The sequence below is a fragment of the Somniosus microcephalus genome, unplaced genomic scaffold (genome assembly GCF_052327205.1).
Source record: "Somniosus microcephalus isolate GS21.2 unplaced genomic scaffold, FLI_Smic_1.0 unresolved_chr1, whole genome shotgun sequence".
NCBI classification, from domain to species: domain Eukaryota; kingdom Metazoa; phylum Chordata; class Chondrichthyes; order Squaliformes; family Somniosidae; genus Somniosus; species Somniosus microcephalus.
This window is the reverse complement of record NW_028225179.1, coordinates 53,389,608-53,415,378: the sequence shown is the minus strand read 5'-3', so window position 1 is coordinate 53,415,378 and position 25,771 is coordinate 53,389,608. Positions and strand designations below refer to the sequence as shown.

The window sequence follows — 25,771 nt, the reverse complement described above, 5'->3', positions numbered from 1 at the left end:
GAAAGTCACTGGAAGGCATGTTTCTGTCAGCAGCAATGTTACAAGAGCAGCCATTCTAAAGTGAAAAGCAGAACACATTCCAGGAGACAGGCCAGGAGACAGACAAACGGAATGGAGATCTGGAAGACTGACCAGAAAAAAACCAAGGAGGACACCAACTCATAATTCATCTCTCCCTCTCCCGAAGCAGAAGAATTGAACATTCTGAGTTTTGAGTTGCACCACTGAGGTTGTACAAGTCTCTCTCTGTAAAAGTTGTATTATTATGTCAATAAAACGATTTGTTTGAAAAGTTTGAAGCTTCATTTCCCAAGGAATTTTCTGAATCGGGCTGCATTGGTTCCGAAGGCCGGCTCTGCTTTCGCAGAGCTTGACTGTCGGGAGGTCCCGCAGGTCGAAATGTATCGATTGGTTTCAAAGCACCAACTCAGATTGGGGCGTATGGGACATGTGGCCCAGCAAGAGTGGTGGTAGCAGAGCACACTTAGCAGTTTAAGTGGCTGAAAGTGAATGTCAGATGAAGGAAATACCGCAGGAAAATTATAATGAAATTGAAGGGGGAAAGTAAAGGAGAGCTATTGATTGTGGAAGGAAGAAAAGTCTGAGTTATGGTTCGCTTTGGAGCCGAAGTTGCTGCGGCCAGAATGCAGATTATTAATCACTATACGAGCACGGCACCACACATCAACAACTGGAGCTCTGCAAAGTATCGCATGGCTCTCCTTAGGAAACATGGATTTTTGGTGAAGATTCCAAAATCAGCACCGCCAGAAATACAGAAGCGGTGAAATTCAACGCAGGCCTCGCAGCCACTGGAGCCTTCATCCAGAATGGGAACTGGTGCAGGCACAGTTACTTTTAAAAGAATTGTAGCCTTTTCACACGAGAAGAAACTCAGCCCTGGAGATTCTATAAAAATAGGCCCCGCTGGGAATCGAACCCAAGATATTCTGTTTACGAGATAGACGCTTTGACCAGCTGAGCCACGGGACCCAATGCTGGCGCAATTTCTCGCCCCCACTCACTGATGTCTATCAGCTTCCGGTCGCAGTCTTCTGGACTCTCAGGCCGTTTCTTATTTCTCCAGCTCTCTTGTCTATTCCGCCATATGTCCCATTGCGCTCTGTATCTCCCGCTTAATTTATCTCAGTGTCAATCTGTGAGGTGATTGTGAATGATTACCCTATGTTTGTGTCTTATATGAAATAAATGGGGGGATCAGACAACTCTTCCTCTGACACTGGGGAACAAATAAGCCAACAGTTATAACACGATATTGTTTACTGTGATGCAGCAAATACAATATTCCATCTTAAAAGTTTCAGTTTCAATTCTGGGAAAAGAAACTGTGACTCCAACGTGTTTCCAATAGCCTGCCTTTTAATCTGACGTCACAAACGCCACCATTGCACCTCAAGGTGATTCATAACTAATAAACAGAGAAGTCAAGCACTGAAAGGGTATTTGTAGAAAGGGTTGTGAGACTTTGGAATGCACTGGCCCAGCAAGCAGCAGATTTAAAACAAGGTTTATAAACCGGCAGCCTGTGGGAGGAAGGGGGCAGAGAGGCAAGAGAGACACAGGAAAGATCAACTTGGAAACTATTGACCCCGAATCTACTTTAAATCCCTCCACTGCATTTCAACCCATTTAATGTCAGATTCACAAATTGATGCATGTGAGCAATATAGGACATTTATCGCTGTCTCTGGTCTAAAATAACTGCTTTATTATTTGCTCCCACCCGCTGTGTTTAGGCTGTACCCTGAATATTTATCTCCGACCTAGAATCAGTTTGTAATCTGGAGACAAGGTTTCTGCAGGCGGCGGGCAGGGAGCAGAGGCTGTGGCTGATCTGAGTCATGTGGGAGCAGAACACAATGTTTCTGCTGTTTATTTTCATTACCCTGCAGAATATTCCATACTGTTCTCAACATCTTACATACCGTTAAATATCGGAAGTTTTCGTTTATTGTAATGATCGCTGCGGTTCTTCTGGACTTGCTGAATTTGCAGCAAATTAAATATCACGAAACCGTCATCGCCAACAATAAACAGGGTCAGCGATTTGAGAATTTAGTATCTTGGAGCCGCTATTTCCGCGACTGCGATGGCCGAGTGGTTAAGGCGTTGGACTTGAAATCCAAATGAGGTTTTCCCCGCGCAGGTTCGAGCACTGCTCCCAGCGGGTTTTCTCATTATGATAATTAATTACTTCAAATAAGTTATTTTCTTCAATCTGCTCCCTCTGGGAGGATTTTGGAATTTTAAATGCCGGTTTTAAGGAAACTAAAGGATTGCCGAGAGAACTGGATCACTTTCTTCAACAAGGTTTGCTGACCGAATTCCAAAAGTTTTCTGCAGATTGTCTGGAAGCTCCAGATAAGGAGGCCTCGACAGTCTTTGAGGTACCTTTCCATACACTCGGCGCTGTCCGGTAGCATCAGTCTGTGTAACCATGGGAGAGAGAGAATGGAAAGTCACTGGAAGGCTTGTTTCTGTCAGCAGCAATGGTACAAGAGGAGCCATTCTAAAATGAAAAGCAGAACACATTCCAGGAGACAGTCCAGGAGACAGACAAACAGAGTGGATATCTGGAAGACTGACCAGAAAAAAAACAAGGAGGACACCAACTCATAATTCATCTCTCCCTCTCCCGAAGCAGAAGAATTGAACATTCTGAGTTTTGAGTTGCACCACTGAGGTTGTACAAGTCTCTCTCTGTAAAGCTTGTATTATTATGTCAATAAAACGATTTGTTTGAAAAGTTTGAAGCTTCATTTCCCAAGGAATTTTCTTGTATAATCGGGCTGCATTGGTTCCGAAGGCCGGCTCGGCTTTCGCAGAGCTTGACTGTCGGGAGGTCCCGCAGGTCTAAATGTATCGACTGGTTTCAAAGCACCAACTCAGATTGGGGCGTATGGGACATGTGGCCCAGGAAGAGCGGTGGTAGCAGAGCACACTTAGCAGTTTAAGTGGCTGAAAGTGAATGTTAGATTGAGGAAATACCGCAGGAAAATTACAATGAAATTGAAGGGGGATAGTAAAGGAGAGCTATTGATTGTGGAAGGAAGAAAAGTCTGCGTTATGTTTCGGTTTGGAGCCGAAGTTGCCGCGGCCAGAATGCAGATTATTAATCACTATACGAGCACGGCACCACACATCAACAACTGGAGCTGTGCAAAGTATCGCATGGCTCTCCTTAGGAAACATGGATTTTTGGTGAAGATTCCAAAATCAGCACCGCCAGAAATACAGAAGCGGTGAAATTCAACGCAGGCCTCGCAGCCACTGGAGCCTTCATCCAGAATGGGAACTGGTGCAGGCACAGTTACTTTTAAAAGAATTGTAGCCTTTTCACACGAGAAGAAACTCACCCCTGGAGATTCTATAAAAATAGGCCCCGCTGGGAATCGAACCGAGGATCTACCTGTTTACTAGACAGACGCTTTGACCAGCTAAGCCACGGGACCCAATGCTGGCGCAATTTCTCGCCCCCACTTACTGATGTCTATCAGCTTCCGGTCGCAGTCTTCTGGACTCTCAGGCCGTTTCTTATTTCTCCAGCTCTCTTGTCTATTCCGCCATATGTCCCATTGCTCTCTGTATCTCCCGCTTAATTTATCTCAGTGTCAATCTGTGAGGTGATTCTGAATGATTACCCTATGTTTGTGTCTTATATGAAATAAATGGGGGGATCAGACAACTCTTCCTCTGACACTGGGGAACAAATAAGCCAACAGTTCTAACACGATATTGTTTACTGTGATGCAGCAAATACAATATTCCATCTTAAAAGTTTCAGTTTCAATTCTGGGCAAAAGAAACTGTGACTCCAACGTGTTTCCAATAGCCTGCCTTTTAATCTGACGTCACAAACGCCACCATTGCACCTCAAGGTGATTCATAACTAATAAACAGAGAAGTCAAGCACTGAAAGGGTATTTGTCGAAAGGGTTGTGAGACTGTGGAATGCACTGGCCCAGCAAGCAGCAGATTTAAAACAAGGTTTATAAACCGGCAGCCTGTGGGAGGAAGGGGGCAGAGAGGCAAGAGAGACACAGGAAAGATCAACTTGGAAACTATTGACCCCGAATCTACTTTAAATCCCCCCACTGCATTTCAACCCATTTAATGTCAGATTCACAAATTGATGCATGTGAGCAATATAGGTCATTTATCGCTGTCTCTGGTCTAAAATAACTGCTTTATTATTTGCTCCCACCCGCTGTGTTTAGGCTCTACCCTGAATATTTATCTCCGACCTAGAATCAGTTTGTAATCTGGAGACAAGGTTTCTGCAGGCGGCGGGCAGGGAGCAGAGGCTGTGACTGATCTGAGTCATGTGGGAGCAGAACACAATGTTTCTGCTGTTTATTTTCATTACCCTGCAGAATATTCCATACTGTTCTCAACATCTTACATACCGTTAAATATCGGAAGTTTTCTTTTATTGTAATGATCGCTGCGATTCTTCTGGACTTGCTGAATTTGCAGCAAATTAAATATCACGAAACCGTCATCGCCAACAATAAACAGGGTCAGCGATTTGAGAATTTAGTATCTTGGAGCCGATATTTTCGCGGCTGCGATGGACGAGTGGTTAAGGCGTTGGACTTAAAATCCAATGGGGTTACCCCGCGCAGGTTCGAGCCTTGCTCGCAGCGGGTTTTCTCATTATGATAATTAATTACTTCAAATAAATTATTTTCTTCAATCTGCTCCCTCTGGGAGGATTTTGGAATTTTCAATGCCGGTTTTAAGGAAACCAAAGGATTGCCGAGACAACTGGATCACTTACTTCAAGAAGGTTTGCTGACCGAATTCCAAAAGTTATCTGCAGATTGTCTGGAAGCTCCAGATAAGGAGGCCTCGACAGTCTCTGAGGTAGCTTCCCATACAGTCGCTGCTGTCCGGTAGCATCAGTCTGTGTAACCATGGGAGAGAGAGAATGGAAAGTCACTGGAAGGCATGTTTCTGTCAGCAGCAATGTTACAAGAGCAGCCATTCTAAAGTGAAAAGCAGAACACATTCCAGGAGACAGGCCAGCAGACAGACAAACGGAGTGGAGATCTGGAAGACTGACCAGAAAAAAAACAAGGAGGACACCAACTCATAATTCATCTCTCCCTCTCCCGAAGCAGAAGAATTGAACATTCTGAGTTTTGAGTTGCACCACTGAGGTTGTACAAGTCTCTCTCTGTAAAGCTTGTATTATTATGTCAATAAAACGATTTGTTTTAAAAGTTTGAAGCTTCATTTCCCAAGGAATTTTCTTGTATAATCGGGCTGCATTGGTTCCGAAGGCCGGCTCGGCTTTCGCAGAGCTTGACTGTCGGGAGGTCCCGCAGGTCTAAATGTGTCGACTGGTTTCAAAGCACCAACTCAGATTGGGGCGTATGGGACATGTGGCCCAGGAAGAGCGGTGGTAGCAGAGCACACTTAGCAGTTTAAGTGGCTGAAAGTGAATGTTAGATTAAGGAAATACCGCAGGAAAATTACAATGAAATTGAAGGGGGAAAGTAAAGGAGAGCTATTGATTGTGGAAGGAAGAAAAGTCTGCGTTATGTTTCGGTTTGGAGCCGAAGTTGCCGCGGCCAGAATGCAGATTATTAATCACTATACGAGCACGGCACCACACATCAACAACTGGAGCTCTGCAAAGTATCGCATGGCTCTCCTTAGGAAACATGGATTTTTGGTGAAGATTCCAAAATCAGCACCGCCAGAAATACAGAAGCGGTGAAATTCAACGCAGGCCTCGCAGCCACTGGAGCCTTCATCCAGAATGGGAACTGGTGCAGGCACAGTTACTTTTAAAAGAATTGCAGCCTTTAGGCCGCGCTGTGAATCGAACCCAGGATCTTCTGTTTACTAGACAGACGCTTTGACCAGCTAAGCCACGGGACCCAATGCTGGTGCAATTTCTCGCCCCCACTCCCTCATGTCTATCAGCTTCCGGTCGCAGTCTTCTGGACTCTCAGGCCGTTTCTTATTTCTCCAGCTCTCTTGTCTATTCCGCCATATGTCCCATTGCTCTCTGTATCTCCCGCTTAATTTATCTCAGTGTCAATCTGTGAGGTGATTCTGAATGATTACCCTATGTTTGTGTCTTATATGAAATAAATGGGGGGATCAGACAAATCTTCCTCTGACACTGGGGAACAAATAAGCCAACAGTTATAACACGATATTGTTTACTGTCATGCAGCAAATACAATATTCCATCTTAAAAGTTTCAGTTTCAATTCTGGGCAAAAGAAACTGTGACTCCAACGTGTTTCCAATTGCCTGCCTTTTAATCTGACGTCACAAACGCCACCATTGCACCTCAAGGTGGTTCATAACTAATAAACAGAGAAGTCAAGCACTGAAAGGGTATTTGTGGAAAGGGTTGTGAGACTGTGGAATGCACTGGCCCAGCAAGCAGCAGATTTAAAACAAGGTTTATAAACCGGCAGCCTGTGGGAGGAAGGGGGCAGGGAGGCAAGAGAGACACAGGAAAGATCAACTTGGAAACTATTGACCCCGAATCTACTTTAAATCCCCCCACTGCATTTCAACCCATTTAACGTCAGATTCACAAATTGATGCATGTGAGCAATGTAGGACATTTATCGCTGTCTCTGGTCTAAAATAACTGCTTTATTATTTGCTCCCACCCGCTGTGTTTAGGCTCTACCCTGAATATTTATGTCCGACCTAGAATCAGTTTGTAATCTGGAGACAAGGTTTCTGCAGGCGGCGGGCAGGGAGCAGAGGCTGTGACTGATCTGAGTCATGTGGGAGCAGAACACAATGTTTCTGCTGTTTATTTTCATTACCTTGCAGAATATTCCATACTGTTCTCAACATCTTACATACCATTAAATATCGGAAGTTTTCGTTTGTTGTAATGATCGCTGCGATTCTTCTGGACTTGCTGAATTTGCAGCAAATTAAATATCACGAAACCGTCATCGCCAACAATAAACAGGGTCAGCGATTTGAGAATTTAGTATCTTGGAGCCGCTATTTCCGCGACTGCGATGGCCGAGTGGTTAAGGCGTTGGACTTGAAATCCAATGAGTTTTTCCCCGCGCAGGTGCGAGCCCTGCTCCCAGCGGGTTTTCTCATTATGATAATTAATTACTTCAAATAAATTATTTTCTTCAATCTGCTCCCTCTGGGAGGATTTTGGAATTTTCAATGCCGGTTTTATGGAAACTAAAGGATTGCCGAGACAACTGGATCACTTACTTCAAGATGGTTTGCTGACCGAATTCCAAAAGTTATCTGCAGATTGTCTGGAAGCTCCAGATAAGGAGGCCTCGACAGTCTCTGAGGTACCTTCCCATAAACTCGCTGCTGTCCGGTAGCATCAGTCTGTGTAACCATGGGAGAGAGAGAATGGAAAGTCACTGGAAGGCATGTTTCTGTCAGCAGCAATGTTACAAGAGCAGCCATTCTAAAGTGAAAAGCAGAACACATTCCAGGAGACAGGCCAGGAGACAGACAAACGGAATGGAGATCTGGAAGACTGACCAGAAAAAAAACAAGGAGGACACCAACTCATAATTCATCTCTCCCTCTCCCGAAGCAGAAGAATTGAACATTCTGAGTTTTGAGTTGCACCACTGAGGTTGTACAAGTCTCTCTCTGTAAAACTTGTATTATTATGTCAATAAAACGATTTGTTTGAAAAGTTTGTAGCTTCATTTCCCAAGGAATTTTCTGAATCAGGCTGCATTGTTTCCGAAGGCCGGCTCTGCTTTCGCAGAGCTTGACTGTCGGGAGGTCCCGCAGGTCGAAATGTATCGACTGGTTTCAAAGCACCAACTCAGATTGGGGCGTATGGGACATGAGGCCCAGGAAGAGTGGTGGTAGCAGAGCACACTTAGCAGTTTAAGTGGCTGAAAGTGAATGTCAGATGAAGGAAATACCGCAGGAAAATTACAATGAAATTGAAGGGGGAAAGTAAAGGAGAGCTATTAATTGTGGAAGGAAGAAAAGTCTGAGTTATGGTTCGGTTTGGAGCCGAAGTTGCTGCGGCCAGAATGCAGATTATTAATCACTATACGAGCACGGCACCACACATCAACAACTGGAGCTCTGCAAAGTATCGCATGGCTCTCCTTAGGAAACATGGATTTTTGGTGAAGATTCCAAAATCAGCACCGCCAGAAATACAGAAGCGGTGAAATTCAACGCAGGCCTCGCAGCCACTGGAGCCTTCATCCAGAATGGGAACTGGAGCAGGCACAGTTACTTTTCAAAGAATTGTAGCCTTTTCACACGAGAAGAAACTCACCCCTGGAGATTCTGTAAAAATAGGCCCCGCTGGGAATCGAACCCAGCATCTCCTAATTTACTAGACAGACGCTTTGACCAGCTGAGCCACGGGACCCAATGTTGGCGCAATTTCTCGCCCCCACTCACTGATGTCTATCAGATTCCGGTCGCAGTCTTCTGGACTCTCAGGCCGTTTCTTATTTCTCCAGCTCTCTTGTCTATTCCGCCATATGTCCCATTGCTCTCTGTATCTCCCGCTTAATTTATCTCAGTGTCAATCTGTGAGGTGATTCTGAATGATTACCCTATGTTTGTGTCTTATATGAAATAAATGGGGGGATCAGACAGCTCTTCCTCTGACACTGGGGAACAAATAAGCCAACAGTTATAACACGATATTGTTTACTGTGATGCAGCAAATACAATATTCCATCTTAAAAGTTTCAGTTTCAATTCTGGGCAAAAGAAACTGTGACTCCAAAGTGTTTCCAATAGCCTGCCTTTTAATCTGACGTCACAAACGCCACCATTGCACCTCAAGCTAATTCATAATTAATAAACAGAGAAGTCAAGCACTGAAAGGGTATTTGTCGAAAGGGTTGTGAGACTGTGGAATGCACTGGCCCAGCAAGCAGCAGATTTAAAACAAGGTTTATAAACCGGCAGCCTGTGGGAGGAAGGGGGCAGAGAGGCAAGAGAGACACAGGAAAGATCAACTTGGAAACTATTGACGCCGAATCTAGTTTAAATCTCCCCAATGCATTTCAACCCATTTAATGTCAGATTCACAAATTGATGCATGTGAGCAATATAGGACATTTATCGTTGTCTCTGGTCTAAAATAACTGCTTTATTATTTGCTCCCACCCGCTGTGTTTAGGCTCTACCCTGAATATTTATCTCCGACCTAGAATCAGTTTGTAATCTGGAGACAAGGTTTCTGCAGGCGGCGGCGGGCAGGGAGCAGAGGCTGTGACTGATCTGAGTCATGTGGGAGCAGAACACAATGTTTCTGCTGTTTATTTTCATTACCCTGCGGAATATTCCATACTGTTCTCAACATCTTACATACCGTTAAATATCGGAAGTTTTCTTTCATTGTAATGATCGCTGCGATTCTTCTGGACTTGCTGAATTTGCAGCAAATTAAATATCACGAAACCGTCATCGCCAACAATAAACAGGGTCAGCGATTTGAGAATTTAGTATCTTGGAGCCGATATTTTCGCGGCTGCGATGGACGAGTGGTTAAGGCGTTGGACTTGAAATCCAATGGAGTTTCCACGCGCAGGTTCGAACCCTGCTCGCAGCGGGTTTTCTCATTATGATAATTAATTACTTCGAATAAATTATTTTCTTCAATCTGCTCCCTCTGGGAGGATTTTGGAATTTTAAATGCCGGTTTTAAGGAAACTAAAGGATTGCCGAGACAACTGGATCACTTACTTCAAGAAGGTTTGCTGACCGAATTCCAAAAGTTTTCTGCAGATTATCTGGAAGCTCCAGATGAGGAGGCCTCGACAGTCTCTGAGGTCCCTTCACATACACTCGGTGCTGTCCGGTAGCATCAGTCTGTGTAACCATGGGAGAGAGAGAATGGAAAGTCACTGGAAGGCTTGTTTCTGTCAGCAGCAATGGTCCAAGAGCAGCCATTCTAAAGTGAAAAGCAGAACACATTCCAGGAGACAGGCCAGGAGACAGACAAACGGAGTGGAGATCTGGAAGACTGACCAGAAAAAAAACAAGGAGGACACCAACTCATAATTCATCTCTCCCTCTCCCGAAGCAGAAGAATTGAACATTCTGAGTTCTGAGTTGCACCACTGAGGTTGTACAAGTCTCTCTCTGTAAAACTTGTATTATTATGTCAATAAAACGATTTGTTTGAAAAGTTTGAAGCTTCATTTCCCGAGGAATTTTCTTGTATCATCGGGCTGCATTGGTTCCGAAGGCCGGCCCTGCTTTCGCAGAGCTTGACTGTCGAGAGGTCCCGCAGGTCTAAATGTATCGACTGGTATCAAAGCACCGACTCAGATTGGGGCGTATGGGACATGTGGCCCAGGAAGAGCGGTGGCAGCAGAGCACACTTCGCAGTTTAAGTGGCTGAAAGTGAATGTTAGATTTAGGAAATACCGCAGGAAAATTACAATCAAGTTGAAGGGGGTAATTAAAGCAGGGCTATTAATTGTGGAAGGAAGAAAAGTCTGCGTTATGTTTCGGTTTGGAGCCGATGTTGCTGCGGCCAGAATGCAGAGCATTAATCACTATACGAGCACGGCACCACACATCAACAACTGGAGCTCTACAAAGTATCGCATGGCACTGCTTGGGAAACATGGATTTTTGGTGAAGAGTCCAATATCAGCTCCGCCAGAAATACTGAAGCGGTGAAATTCGACCCAGACCTCGCAGCGACTGGAGCCTTCATCCAGAATGGGAACTGGTGCAGACACAGTTACATTTAAAAGAATTGTAGCCTTTTCACACGAGAAGAAACTCACCCCTGGAGATTCATTAAAGAAAGGCCCCGCTGGGAATCGAACCCAGGATCTCCTCTTCAAGTAGACAGACGCTTTGACCAGCTAAGACACGCGGTAGACTGCAGACACAACTTCTCGCCACCACTCACTGATGTCTATCAGTTTCCGGTCACTGTCTTCTGGACTCTCAGGCCGTTTCTTATTTCTCCAGCTCTCTTGTTCATTTCGCCATGTGTCCCATTGCTGTCTGTATCTCCCGCTTAATTTATCTCAGTGCCAATCTGTGAGGTGATTCTGACTGTTTGTGTCTTATATGAAATAAATGGGGGGATCAGACAACTCTTCCTCTGACACTGGGGAACAAATAAGCCAACAATTATAACACGATTTTGTTTATTGTGCTGCAGCAAATACAATATTCCATCTTAAAAGTTTCAGTTTCAATTCTGTGCAAAAGAAACTGTGACTCCAACGTGTTTCCAAGAGGCTGCCTTTTAATCTGACGTCACAAATGCCACCATTGCACGTCAAGGTGATTCATAACTAATAAACAGAGATGTCAAGCACTGAAAGGGTATTTGTAGAAAGGGTTGTGAGACTGTGGAATGCATTGGCCGAGCAAGCAGCATATTTAAAACAAGATTTAAAAACCGGCAGCCTGTGGGAGGAAGGGGGCAGAGAGGCAAGAGAGACACAGGAAAGATCAACTTGGAAACTATTGGCCTCGAATCTACTGTAAATACCCCCACTGTATTTAAACCCATTTAATGTCAGATTCACACATTGATGCATGTGAGCAATATAGGACATTTATCGCTGCCTCTGGTCTAAAATAAATGCTTTATTATTTGATCCCTCCCGCTGTGTTTAGGCTCTACCCTGAATATTGATCTCCGACCTAGAATCAGTTTGTAATCTGGAGACAATGTTTCTGCAGCCGGCGGGCAGGGAGCAGAGGCTGTGGCTGATCTGTGTCATGTGGGAGCAGAAGTACGACGCCAACGTTAAAAAGGGGCTCACGAGGGACCTTTCGCAAATTTCAATCTACAATCCCTCAAGCGAGATTCATACCCATTCACTGAAGTGTCACTCTGTCTGGAATACAGACCGAATCAACTGATTATCAAATGTATATTCAAATAGGTTTGTCATGTATTGTCCATTGCATTTTGACTGATTCAGGTAAGCAGAGTATTGGAGACAGCAGTTTTGCATTCCCAATACCAATGCTCTGTCACGCGTGCCCGCAGTTCCATTTCCATTCCAAACCGTCTTTTTACTGTCAATGATTTGCCCGGAATGTGCTTGGAGAAGTGTTAGAATCGCAGTACAGCCCTTCTCAATGTCGCTTCCTCTAAATTTCCGCTGATGATTTTCACCAGTGTAAGATTCATCAGCTTGAGCTACTGTTTAATTTGCTCTCGGCATTAACTGTGCTGATCCTTTAACTTGTCCCACTGCACGTCATCTCCAAATTTGTCGATTGTACCTCGAGGGCACTTTTCATACGTAAATCTGCAACATCTGCCAGAGAACGATTCAGGTTCAGCTGTTCCAAAACAATGAGTCGGTCATATTAAATACACGCTGCAGATGTAAACCTCTGCGCTCCTCTGCTTCAATGATATCTTGTTACGCAGCGATGGGCAGTTTACGCTCTCTGAGGTTGCAATTGCTGCTTTCCACCAGCAGAGGGCGCTTGGAGAGAGCGGGGCCGGACAGGCGGCCTGAATGTTGCTGCTGTCGCGGCCACACTCACTCTGGGAGCTGGGGAACAGCAAACAAACTCATGGGTTTGTTACCGCATCTGAAATGCAGCTCCTAACTGTTGCTATTGACCGAGGCATCGTTGCAGGATCCTGTAATGATCTCTCACACTGTCGGTATCTCTGTAGAGTTTAATTGTGTACAGAACTCTTGTCCATTTCGCCATGTGTCTCATTGCTATCTGTATCTACCGCTTTGTTTATATCTGTGTCAATCTGTGAGGTGATTCTGAATGATTACCCTGTGTTTGTGTCTTACATGAAATAAATGAGGAGATCAGACCATCCTTCCTCTGACACTGGGGAGCTAATGAGCCAGCCTTTATAACAAGATATGTTTTATTGTGATGCAGCAAATACAATAATCCATCTTGAAAGATTCCGGTTCAATTCTGTGCAAAAGAAACTGTGACCCCAACGTGTTTCCAAATCGCCGCCTTTTAATTTGACGTCAGAAACGCCACCATTGCACCTCAAGGTGCTTCATAACTAATAAACAGAGAAGTCAAGCAGTGAAACAGTGTTTGTAAAAAGGCTTGTGGGACTGTGGAATGCTCTGGCCCAGAGAAGCAGAAATAAAACAAGGTTTAAAAACCGTCAGCGTGTGGGAGGAAGGGGAGAGTGAAATAACGAGCCACAGGTAAGATCACCTTAGAAACCATTGGCTCAGAATCTGCTTTAAATCCCCCTACTGTATTGAAACACATTTAATGTCATATTCACACATTGATGCATTGAGATTTAACGCTGTCTCTGATCTAAAATATCTGCTTTATGTATGTGAAATTCTCATTGCCGAGATTAAACAATCAGTGCAAGGTTAGTGGTTCTTTGGTCTAGGGGTGTGGTTGTCATTTGGGGAATTCACATCAATTAAAATGCAAGAGGTACCGGGTCCAAGTTCTGGACGCGCCCCAACATTTTAATAGAACCACTTTCCTCGGCCTGGAGACATTCCACAAATCTTCAAATAATAACTGTCAGAAAAACAGCTTGTGTTCAGTACATCGCAATAAAACGGCAATTTTATTCTTTAAAGCAGGAATTCCATCCCAGAAGTGCTGAAACTGTGAGGTCAATGTGTAAGTCCGTTTGTTTCCAGAAGCCTGCTCCATATTTTCCACATTGTCAATCTGGGAGCTCGGCAGGACATGCGGTAAAGGGGACTTTATGAAAGGTTGTTTCTACCATTTGGAAACAGAAATACTGAACTAACGAGCCACAGGTAAGATCACCTTAGAAACCATTGGCTCCGAATCTGCTTTAAATCCCCCTACTGTATTTTGTATCAGTCTTTACAGTAGAGGACACTAAAAGTATCCCAACACTGGACAAACAGGGGGCAATGGGTGGGGGGGAGGAGCTAAACACGATTAAAATCACAAAGGAGATGGTACTCAGTAAAATAATGGGACTTAAGGCGGATAAATCCCCCGGACCTGATGGCCTACATCCTAGGGTCTTGAGAGAAGTGGCGGTACGGATTGTGGATGTATCGGTGATTATTTTCCAGATCTCCCTGGACTCAGGAAAGGTCCCAGCAGATTAGAAAACTGCTAATGTAACACCCTTATTTAAGAAGGGAAGTAGACAAAAAGCTGGAAACTATAGACCAGTTAGCCTAACATCTGTGGTTGGCAAAATGTTGGAGTCCATTATTAAGGAAACAGTAACAGAGCATTTGCATAAACATAATTTAATAGGACATAGTCAGCATGGTTTTACGAAGCGGAAGTCATGTTTGAGCAATTTGCTCGAATTCTTTGAGGATGTAACATACAGGGTGGATAAAGGGGAACCAGTGGATGTAGTGTATTTGGACTTCCAAAAGGCACTTGACAAGGTTCCACACAAAAGATTACTGATCAAGATAAAAAAATCACGGGGTTGGGGGTAATATACTGGCATGGGTGGAAGATTTGCTATCTAACAGAAAACAAAGAGTTGGTATAAATGGTTCGTTCTCGGGCTCGCAATCAGTAACTAGTGGTGTTCCGCAGGGGTCAGTGCTGGGACCCAAACTCTTTACAATCTATATTAACGATTTGGAGGAAGGGACCGAGTGCAACATATCCAAGTTTGCCGACGATACAAAGATGGGAGGGAAAGCATTGAGTGAGGAGGGCATAAAAAACCTGCAAAAGGACGTAGACAGGCTAAGTGAGTTGGCAGAGATTTGGCAGATGCAACATAATGTTGGAAACTGTGAGGTTATGCACTTTGGCCGAAAAAATCAAAGAGCAAGTTATTATCTAAATGGAGAGAAACTGCAAAGTGCTACAGTACAAAGGGATCTGGGGGTCCTGGTGCATGAAACACAAAAAGTTAGTATGCAGGTGCAGCAGGTGATCAGGAAGGCCAATGAAATCTTGGCTTTTATTGCAAGGGGGATGGAGTATAAAAACAGGGAAGTCTTGCTGCAGTTACACAGGGTATTGGTGAGGCCAGACCTGGAATACTGCGTGCAGTTTTGGTTTCCATATTTAAGAAAAGATATACTTGCTCTCGAGGCGGTTCAGAGAAGGTTCACTCGGTTGATTCCAGAGATGAGGAGGTTGATGTATGAGGAAAGGTTGAGTAGGTTGGGACTCTACTCATTGGAGTTCAGAAGAATGAGAGGCGATCTTTTCGAAACATATAAGATTGTGAGGGGACTTGATCGGGTGGATGCGGTGAGGATGTTTCCACTGATGGGTGCGACTAGAACTAGGGGGCATAATCTTAGAATAAGTTGCTGCCCTTTCAAAACTGAGATGAGGAGAAGCTTCTTCACTCAGAGGGTAGTAAATCTATGGAATTTGCTATCCCAGAGAGCTGTGGAAGCTGCAACATTAAATAAATTTAAAATGGAGATAGACATTTTCCTAGCAGATAAGGGAATTAGGGGTTACGGGGAGAGGGCAGGGAAGTGGACGTGAGTCTACATTCAGATCAGCCATGACCCTATTGAATGGCAGAGCAGGCCCGAGGGGCCGTATGGCCTACTCCTGCTCCTATTTCTTATGTATTGAAACACATTTAATGTCATATTCACACACTGATGCATTAGAGCAATGAGATTTAACGCTGTATCTGATCTAAAATATCTGCTTTATGTATGTGAAATTCTCATTGCCGAGATTAAACAATCAGTGCCAGGCCTGCTTTTAACATGGTAAGTGGTGAATTAAATAAAATTAAAACTTTTTTCCACAGGTTTATTATTTTTAAATACTTAAATGAAAGGTAAGTTTATTTTAAGCCGCGTTAAAAACAGTAATTATTTTTTTCAAAATTTAAATTTTTTTTTAAATAGTTATTTTATGTAATTTACAGTTATTTTAAAATTGTGATGTTTTCTAAAAAAATGTTGAAGTTTTAGTTAGGTTTTCGGGCAGATCTCTATTCATTGATTTGACAGGTCTTCCTGCCAAATCTGATAATAAAGATTCCGTGCTACGATTGGCTCTCCATTGCCCACGTGATCCCAGGGGACTCTTCGAACTAATGGCGCCACTGGGACATGCAAGCACTGCGCGCCAGCAGCTGGAGCAGGCCCAGGATCAGAATCCCACGCGGGCCCACAGCACAACGGCAGGCGCGCTAGGTAACTGCAGGTCGGGGGCTTCCACGCACGGGAAGCCTCCGACCCGAATTTGTGTCCCATTGTAGGCCCAGAGATTCGGGTCCCAACGCGTGAGTATGCACGGGGTACTCACGCGTAGATCCGATGGAAGGGCCGATATCTTGGATGCACCGCGCATGCGCGGGAAACCGGCACTTCCGATCCTCTGAACGAAGTGGTTCAGAGGTGGAACGCGCGCGCAGGGGAGGCGGCGCGTGCGCTTTGAACATAGTTTTTTTTTACAGGTTTTCACGCAAGGGTAAGCCTGCAGGATTTACACATTTGAAAAGCAGGCGTAAGGCCTGCTTTTTAAACGTAAGTGGTCAATTAATTGAAATGAAAACATTTTTTCCAGAGGTTTATTATTTTTAAACACTTTAAAGTAAGGTAAGTTTATTTTTAGCCCCGTTTTTTTATAAAATTATTTTTTTCAAAAATGTAAATTATTTTTAAAATAGTTATTTAATGTAATTTAAAGTTTATTTAAAAAGTGTGATGATTTGTTAAAATTTATTTGAAGGTTAACTACTGTTTTGGGGACCGGAGTATTCATAAGTTTGACAGGTCTTTCTGTCAATCTTATGAATGGGCTTTTCCCTCCTCGGATTGGCTGCCCATGGCTCACGTTATCCAAGGGGACGCATCGCACTAACTATGCCGCTGGAACACGCAAGCACAGCGCGCCGGGAGCTGGACCGGGCCACAGAGAGGAAATCCACGGAGCCCTAAAGCTCAACTGCCGGCGCGCAAGGTAAATGTAGGTCGGGGGCTTGCACCCACGGGAAGCCCCCGGCCCGAATTTCTGGGACACATAAAGACAAACAATTACAGTACTTTTAGCAATCAATCACCTGTGATGGATGTAAGTATATTTGTGTATGTCCATGTTAGATACAAATGTATTTGTGAGTTGCTATTGTGTTAGATGTAAATGCCTTTGCACCTCTGTTCATTACAAATATATTTAGACATATCTGTATTATTTATTAATGTATTGGGTGGGGGAATCAGTGTAAGTTATAAATCTATTTCTCAGCGCTACAATTGTCCAGGCCGGCCCCTTTCTACAGTCTTATTGCCCCCACGTGGGAGACGGCAGACCACCTGTTACATTCGGATTCAACTTTTGCTTTTATTGATAATTAGAAAATGTGAGGTTTAGAAAGTAATAACTCTGCATCCATCAGCCCCTCTGATACCTCTTTACCGTCCCTTATTCTGTCTGATAGGTCCTGAGTGCACCCTAACCGCTCTAGAACCCCCTGAGCATCTCTCACCCTGTCTGGTAATTCCGCAATGTCCTTTAGAATGTCTGGCACATCCGGAGCGTCCCTTGCCCTGTCTGGTACATCAAGAGCGTCCCTTGCCCTCTCTGGTACATCGGGAGCGTCCCTTAATCTGTATGATACATCCGGAGCGTCCTTTACCCTGGCTGGTACATCCGGAACGTCCCTTACCCTATCTGATACATCCGGAGCGTCCCTTACACTGTCTGTTACATCAGGAGCATGCCTTACACTGTCTGATCTATCCGGAGCGTCCTTACTCTGTGTGATACATTCGCAGAGTCCTTTACCCTGTTTGGTACATCCGGAGCGTCCCTTACACTGTCTGGTAAATCTGGAGAGTCCCTTAAACTGTCTGGCACATTTGGAGCGTCCCTTACCCTGTCTGTTACAGCCGTAGCGTCCCTTACCCTGCCTGTTACATCCGGAGCGTCCCTTCCTCTCTTTGTTCCCTACTGAGCGTGCATTATGCATTTTGATAACCAGTTTGCAAAAATTGCATATTTCACATTTCACGCTTCATCCGCAGCCATGTACTGCTTCCCATCGCTCACGCTCCTCAACTGTCTAGGGAAAAGCGCCAACTACCAGCTAAAAAAAAAAACAGTTCTTCAGTTAATCTCCCCAGTTCACTTCATTCCCCAAGGAGTTTACTTGTAAAATCGGGCTGCTTTGGTTCCAAAGGCCGAACCTGCATTCCTACAGCTTGTCTGTCGAGCGGTCCCTCAGGTCTAAAGGTATCGACTTGAGTTTGGGGCGAATGGGACATGTGCCCCAGGAATAGCGGTGGGTGCAAAGCACACTTAGCTGTACGAGTAGGTGAAAGTGAATGTTAGATTAAGGTAATACCACAGGAAAGTTACAACGAAATTGAAGGAGGAAAGTAAAGGAGGGCTATTGATTGTGGAAGGAAGAAAAACCTGTATTATGACTCGGATTCGAAGCGAAGTTGCTGCGGCCACAACGCAGAGTACGAACAACTATACGATCACGGTGCCACATATCAGCAACTGTTTGCGGTTTCCTGCCCCATTGCAAAATGAGCCTGAATTTGATGTTAACTCTGTGTATCGTCATCATACCAGTTCCAGTCCTAACCTCATCTTTCTGCAGATTTATTAAAATCTATTTGATGGAAACTCTCTAACATATAATAAAATCGCCCATTTAAACGCTGTGACTTAAAACAGGCGTTTTAATGTTGAGGGAAATATTTACAGGAACAGAACAACTCCTGCAGCAATAGAAATCGAGTCAGTGCCCAGCTCTGCTGTTCGGGGCAATCCTCGCCACCTCGTGTTTCATTTTCACATCGATGGGAAAACTGAGAGCGAACTCCAATCTACACGGGCTTTACACTGGTTAAGAGACAGACAACAAAGAGTAGGGATAAACGGGTCTTTTTCAGGATGGCAGGCTGTAACTAGTGTGGTCACTCAATGATCGTGCTTGGGCCCCAGCTATTCACAATCTATATCAATGATTTAGATGAGGGGACTAAATGTAACATTTCCAAATTTGCTCAAGATACAATGCTAGGTGGCAGTGTCAGTTGTGAAGAGGATGTGAAGAGGCTTCAAGGGAATCTGGACAGGCTCAGTGACTGGGCGAGAACATGGCAGATGGAATATGATGTGGATAAATGTGAAGTTATCCACTTTGGTAGAAAAAACAGGAAGGCAGAGTATTTCCTGAATGGTGAAAAATTGGGGAATGCAGATGCTCAAAGGAACATGGGTGTCCTTGTATATGAGTCACTGAAAGTGAATGCGTAGGTGCAGCAAGCCATTCGGTTGGCAAATGGTATGCTGGCCTTCATTACAAGAGGATTTGTGTATAGGAGTAAAGAAGTCTTACTCCAAGTATATAGGGCATTGGTGAGGCCACACCTGGAGTACTGGGTACAATTTTGGTCTCCTTTCCGAAGGAAGGATATACTTGCCATAGAGGGGGTGCAACGAAGGTTCACGAGATTGATTACTGGGATAGCGGGACTGTCCTATGAGAAGAGATTGAGTAAACTAGACCTCTATTCTCTTGAATTCAGAAGAATGAGAGGGGTCTCATTGAAGCATACAGAATTATTTCAGAGCTTGATAAAGTGGATGCTGGGTGGATGATTCCCGAGGCTGGGGAGTCTAGAACCAGTGGCCACCGTCTCAGGATAAAGGATAGGCCATTCAGGACTGAGATGAGAAGACTCTTCTTCACACAGAGGGTGGTGAATATTTGGAATTCTCTACCCCAGAGGGCTGTGGAGGCTCAGTCATTGGGTATATTCAAAATAGAAGTCGATAGATTTCTGACGAGTAAGGGCATCAAGGGATATGGCGATAGGGCCGGTGAATGGAGTTGAGGCAGAACATCAGCCCTGATCTCATTGAATGGCTGAGCAGGCTCGAAGGGCCGAATGGCCTACTCCTGCTCCAATTTCTTATGTTCTTATGTTCTTACACCGTTTGAAATATTAACTGATAAAGCAAATGACGAGGGAGCTGGCAGAAAGGGTTAACTTTATCCTTTGGAAATGAATTTAATTTCAAACTTTTATCTATCTTAGACCAGCGCAGTTTACTCATTCGCACCAAGTCTGTACATTTTATTTCTGTAAAACTTTATTCCTGCTGCCGCTCTTCATAAAGAACACAGGGCCTTGCGCCACGGGCATTCAAAGACATTTCAACTCTTTCCATGTATCCTATATTTGTTTCAATCACACATTTCAACAGAACTCTTAAGATTAAGACGGAACACTTCCGATCTAACTGCACCATAACAGCGGGCCAATAGTTCACAGTTAAACCCCCATTGGCAGCTTGGTAGCGCTGCCCGTCGCTCACGCACTGCAAGAGTTTTCGGAAAAGTGCCAACCAGCATCAAAACAAAACCCAGTTCTTCAGTTAACAAGATATCACAAGATTCTCCAATGAAATTTCGTGAACAATTCGGCCGCTGTTCTTCTAAAGTCCAGTCATGCTTTTGCAGCGCTTATCTGTCAAGCGGTCAAACAGATCTAAATGTATCGACTGGTTGTACACTGGTGCAAATGGAGCATGTGCCCCAATGAACAGCGGTGGTAGCAGAGAGAACTTAACCACGTAAGCACATGAAGTGAATGTTAGATTAAGGTAATACGGCAGGCAAGTGACAATGAAATGGAAGGAGTGAAGTAAAGACTTGCTACTGATTGTGGAAGAAGAAAAAGCTGGGAGAAGAGGCGGGTTTGAATTATGGAGTATCAGGCTCAGGCATGTGAGAGTGCGGGGTTTTAAATGAGTAAATAGGTTTTCACCTCCAAAAAAACATCTTTTTTCATGTGGTAAGATTTGATTTATCAGTCTGTTCCATTAGCAGGTGCCGCAGAGGACAGAAGATATAAAGTGAGCTGTGATGTGATTTAAATTTGAACCGAGGTTACTGCGGCCACAATGCAGGGCACTAACCATGATATGATCACAGCACCACACGTCAGCTTCGCGTATTTTTTCTGACCACAGCATAGTTGCACACGGCACGGATATTTTTGCTGTTAAATATGAATAAAATGTGCCGTATGTTTGCAGCGGTTGAGGTTTCTGTCCTGTTACTGTCATAGGAGCAGAGAAATAGGAGGAGGCCATTTAGGACCTCGAGCCTGCTCCGCTATTCAATTAGATCGTGGCAGATCTGTATCTGAACTCCATCTACCTGCGATGATTCCATAATCCTTCACATCCTCGCCGAACATAAGTTTATCGATCTCATTTTGAAATTGTCAATTGACCCCAGCCTGACCAGTTGTTTTGGGAATAGAATTCCAGATTTCCACTGCCCTCTGTGTGAAGAAGAGATTCCTTACATCATCCCTGAACGGGGGAGCTCTAACTTTACTGCTTCACCCCATTGTGCTGGACCCTCCTACCAGAGGAAATAGATTCCCTCTCTCTTGCACCTATGTGTTTGCAGTTCTGACCGAAGTCCACACTCCAGAACATTAACTGTCCTTCTGATGCTGTCCCTCTAATTTGGATTTTGAACCCATGCCTCTTTCCCTGATAATTCTTTGCGCCCTGCCCCTGCAATTTGATTTGTTGTAGATCACTGGCAGCAGGCGGCAGAAGCGACAGGAGCTGGTGGGGGGTTGAAAATCTTCATGTGTCACAAAGTCAGAATGTGTGAAGCGGTGTTTCAGAATATGACTATATATAGAATAAAATCTAAATGTTTAAGACACAACTGGATTTCAGGAACCCGTCTCACTCCAGATCATAAGGCCTCCTGTTGCTACTTTTACATCACATGTATGTCTCAATAAATGGAATCCCCTCACAATAAACACTCTCACCTTTCACAGTTTAGCGGACGAGATTCTCGGAGCGATGTGTGTGACCCTCTCATTTATGCGTTTGTACAAAGTTCGGGAAAAGACGGAGTTGGAAATAATTTACAGGGAAATCATTTAAACTTATCTTCAAGGCTCGCGTCACCCACAGAGAAGCACAAACTCACGGATTCAGAGCTGTAATATACAGTAGGCTCCATGGCGCATTGGATAGCGCCTTGGACGTCTAGTTAATTATTGGAATAAAACATTCAAAAGTGGTGGGTTCAAGTCCCATCAGAGTCGTTGTTTAGTCAGGTTTTTGGTGACGACATTTTGCAGCAACACCACAACTCGTTCACTGATGTCCTTCAAGAGATTCGCGTGCAAAGTTAAAGTACATGGGATTGGGGGTAATGTACTGACTTGGATAGAGAACTGGTTGGCAGACAGTAAGCAAAGATTTGGAAAAACCGGGTCTTTTTCCGTGTGACAGGCAATGACTAGTTGGGTACTGCAGGGATCGGTGCTCGGACCCCAGCTATTCACAATATATATTAATGATCTAGATGAGTGAACTAGATGTAATATCTCCAAGTTTGCAGACGACACAAAGCAAGGTGGGCATGTGTGTTCTGAGGAGGATGCAGAGAAACTCCAGTATGATTTGGACAGGTTGGGTAATTGGGCAGATGCATGGCAGCTGCAGTATAATGTGGATAAATGCGAGGTTATCCACTCTGGTGGAAAAAACAGAAAGACAGGTTATAATCTGAACGGCAATAGATTGGGACAAGGGGAAGTGCAGCGATATCTGGGTGCTTTGTGCAACAGTCGCTGAAGGTAAGCATGCAGGTGCAACAGCCTGTTAAGAAGGCAAATGGTATGTTGGCCTTGAGAGCGAGAGGTTTCGAGTACAGGAGCAAGGATGTCTTGCTGCAATTGTACAGAGCCTTGATGAGACCACACCTTGAGTATTGTGTGCAGTTTTGGTCACTTTATCTGAGGAAGGATCTTCTAGCCATGGAGCGAATGCAGCGAAGATTCACCAGACTGATACCTGGGAAGGCAGGAATGACGTACGAAGAGAGAGTGGGTCGACGAGGCTTATATTCGCTAGAATTTAGAAGAATGAGAGGGGATCTCATTGAAGCTTGTTAAATTCTAGCAGGACTAGACAGACTAGATGCAGGAATGATGTTTCCGATGGCGGGGGTCCAGAAACAGGGGTCATAGTCTAAGGATAAAGGGTAAGCCATTTAGGACTGAGATGAGGAGGAATTTCTTCACCCAGAGAATGGTGAACCTGTAGAATTCTGTACCACAGAAGGCAGTTGAGGACAATTCATCAAATATTTTCAAAGAGTTAGATATATTTCTTAAGGCCAAAGGGATTAAGGGATATGCGGAGAAAGCATGGACAAGGTACTGAATTTGGATGATCTGCCACGATCTCATTAAATGGTGGAACAGGCTCGAGGGGCCGAATGGCCAACTCCTGCTCCTATCTTCTATGTTTCTATATTTCAAGAATTGGGAATCGCCAATGAGGCCGCTTGAATTGTGATTAATTAACATGTCAGCTTCCAGCTGCGCACCTCCTGGCAACATTTTCTTTACTCCACGTGTGTTGTGTGGACAAACCCTGTGCATTCTGTCCTCTGGAGCTCAAACATTCTCTGGAGAAAAGACAATCCGACCTTCTGGAACGGTACAAAGACATCATTTGAGCCTGGGAATCTCTCCCATATCAATCACTGAAACCCCCCGAGCGTGAATCAAACCCCAAGTCCAACGAGCCGCTGGAAACGAAGCCGTAAGATTTCGCTATCAACCATCGTTTCAGAGCGCTTCTGTCCATCCAATCCGCTTTCTTACACAATGTTCAACAATATCAAGCGGTTCACTAAATATTCCAAGTCAACAATATTAGTCTCAATTCACCAGATTCGGTTGGAAAGTGCGAATTTTACTTTTCTGAATTACTTTCCTTGCCGTCTCAGTCATTATTTCTTTCTTTACTCTTTTCTGCTGGTGTTGCAGGTTCGGGGCAATTCCATCCGGGGAAATATTTTTTTCCAATGAATGACACAAAGCGCAATTTGCTGTGAGGCCGAAATAGCTCAGTTGGGAGAGCGTTAGACTGAAAAAGATCTGAAGGTTCCTGATTCATTCTCTGGTTTTGGCAGTTTTATGGTATTTCCTGTCACTTTCTTTGGTCTGAATCTCGAACTGAATGATTTACTCTGAAATTCTTTATCCGGAACTGAAGGGTTGGGTTTGAATCAATAAAGAAAAAAAGACTTGAATTTCTATTTTGCATTTCATGACCACCGGACCAATCAAAGCACTTTACAGAAGTGGAGTCACTGTTGTAATGTCGGAAACGCGACAGCCATTGCGCACAGCAAGCTCCCACAAGCAGCAATGGGGCAATGACCAGATCATCTGTTTTTGTTATGATGGTTGAGTGACATCTAGAGTGGAACATATTTATATCCTCTGTATTTAGTTTTTATTTCTCGATCTACTTCTGCCATTTTCTCTGGTTTTTTCTCTCTCGGTACCGGGTGAACATTTGATTTGATGCATTTGTCGTAAACTGATGCCTTTTGCACATCTCGGGCGGTCCGACACGCTCTGTCTGTCTGTTAATGCTTGTGACCATTAACGGGAACAGGCCGCCAGTTAAACGTTTATCAGCAAACCGAAGAAACACAAATAAACAAACAGATGTGTTACTCCACCCCAGTGCAAAGGTGCAATGGATGTTATTGAAAATAAATTCCCCTGACATTCTGTATTTTTTTGTAAAGGCGTTATTAACACCGCCTCTAACCAACTGAGCTGACGGACAGAAAGACTCACCTCGAATGGGTGCGAGCCCCAGGCTGGGCGGTTTGTGTTTCACTTCTCACACTGGGTGACAGAGTTACTGTACCAACAATGAATACATCACATCCCCTAAACATTGTTCCGATATAAAATAAAAATTGCCAAATAAAAACTGAATGCGTAACTGGGAAGTAACAGAAAAAGAGCACAATTCTGAAAAACACTGAGTGTCCCAGCTTGCAAACTGTTCCGTTTTATTAATTGTACAGACGTGTTACAAATCAGAAAACAGCACTGGTCTAAGATCGATAACAGTTTGAAATTAAACCCCGAGATTAAATTCATTTCCAAAGGATAAAGTTAACCCTTTCTGCCAGCTCCCACTTCATTTGCTTTTTCTGTTTATCGTTCAAGCGGTGTAAGAACATAAGAACATAAGAAATTGGAGTAGATTAGGCCATTCAGCCCTTCGAGGATTGCCCCGAACAGCAGATTTGGGCACTGAATCTATTTCTATTGTTGCAGGAGTTGTTCTGTTCCTCTAATAGTTCCCTCACCAGGAAAACGCCTGTTTTAACTCACAGGCATTAAATGGGCGGTTTTATTATAGGTTGGAGAGTTTCCATCAAAAAGATTTTAATAAATCTGCAAAAAGACGAGGTTAGGACTGGAACTGATAAGATGTCGATCACAGAGTTAACAACAAATTCAGGCTCATTGTCCAATGAAGCAGGAAACCGTGAACAAGAAGGATGTGAATGAAGCAAGGAGGGAAGCAAGGGAGGAAGGAGGAAGGAGCTCTCGATTCCATCTTCTTTCCATTAGAGCTGGGTGAAATATTAGGCTGAAAAATTAGGAGAGTTTTACCAAACAGGGAGAGAAAATATTGTCTAACTTGGGGAATGTAACATTTTCAGGCCACGTATCTTCCAACTGGATTAACAGTCCTGAGACGTTAATGTCTCACCAACCTCGAACTAACATTATTATACAAAAGGAGTCATCCAAAAATCCCTTTTATTTCAGTATTTCTGTTTCAAACGGTAGAAACAACCTTTAATAAAGTCTCTTTACCACATGTCCTGCCTGTGTTCCCAGATTGACAATGTGGAAAATGTGGAGCAGGCTTCTGGATACAAACGGACTTATATATTTATTTTACAGATTCGGCACTTCTGGGACTGAACTCCTGCTTTAAAGAATAAAATTGCCGTTTTCTTGCGATGTAC

The 25,771-nt window shown here is 44.0% G+C and overlaps 3 non-coding genes across 3 annotated transcripts; 2 read left to right on the top strand and 1 right to left on the bottom strand.

Annotated features, from left to right (window-relative positions):
- Positions 1-919: 919 nt before the first annotated feature.
- trnat-cgu (transfer RNA threonine (anticodon CGU)) lies at positions 920-993 on the bottom strand. The gene has a single exon. It is a non-coding gene; the product is annotated as a tRNA-Thr (tRNA).
- Positions 994-4,585: 3,592 nt separating this feature from the next.
- Positions 4,586-4,667, top strand: trnal-uaa (transfer RNA leucine (anticodon UAA)). Its single transcript has one exon. It is a non-coding gene; the product is annotated as a tRNA-Leu (tRNA).
- A 4,834-nt stretch (positions 4,668-9,501) lies between these two features.
- Positions 9,502-9,583, top strand: trnas-uga (transfer RNA serine (anticodon UGA)). Its single transcript has one exon. It is a non-coding gene; the product is annotated as a tRNA-Ser (tRNA).
- Positions 9,584-25,771: the final 16,188 nt, after the last annotated feature.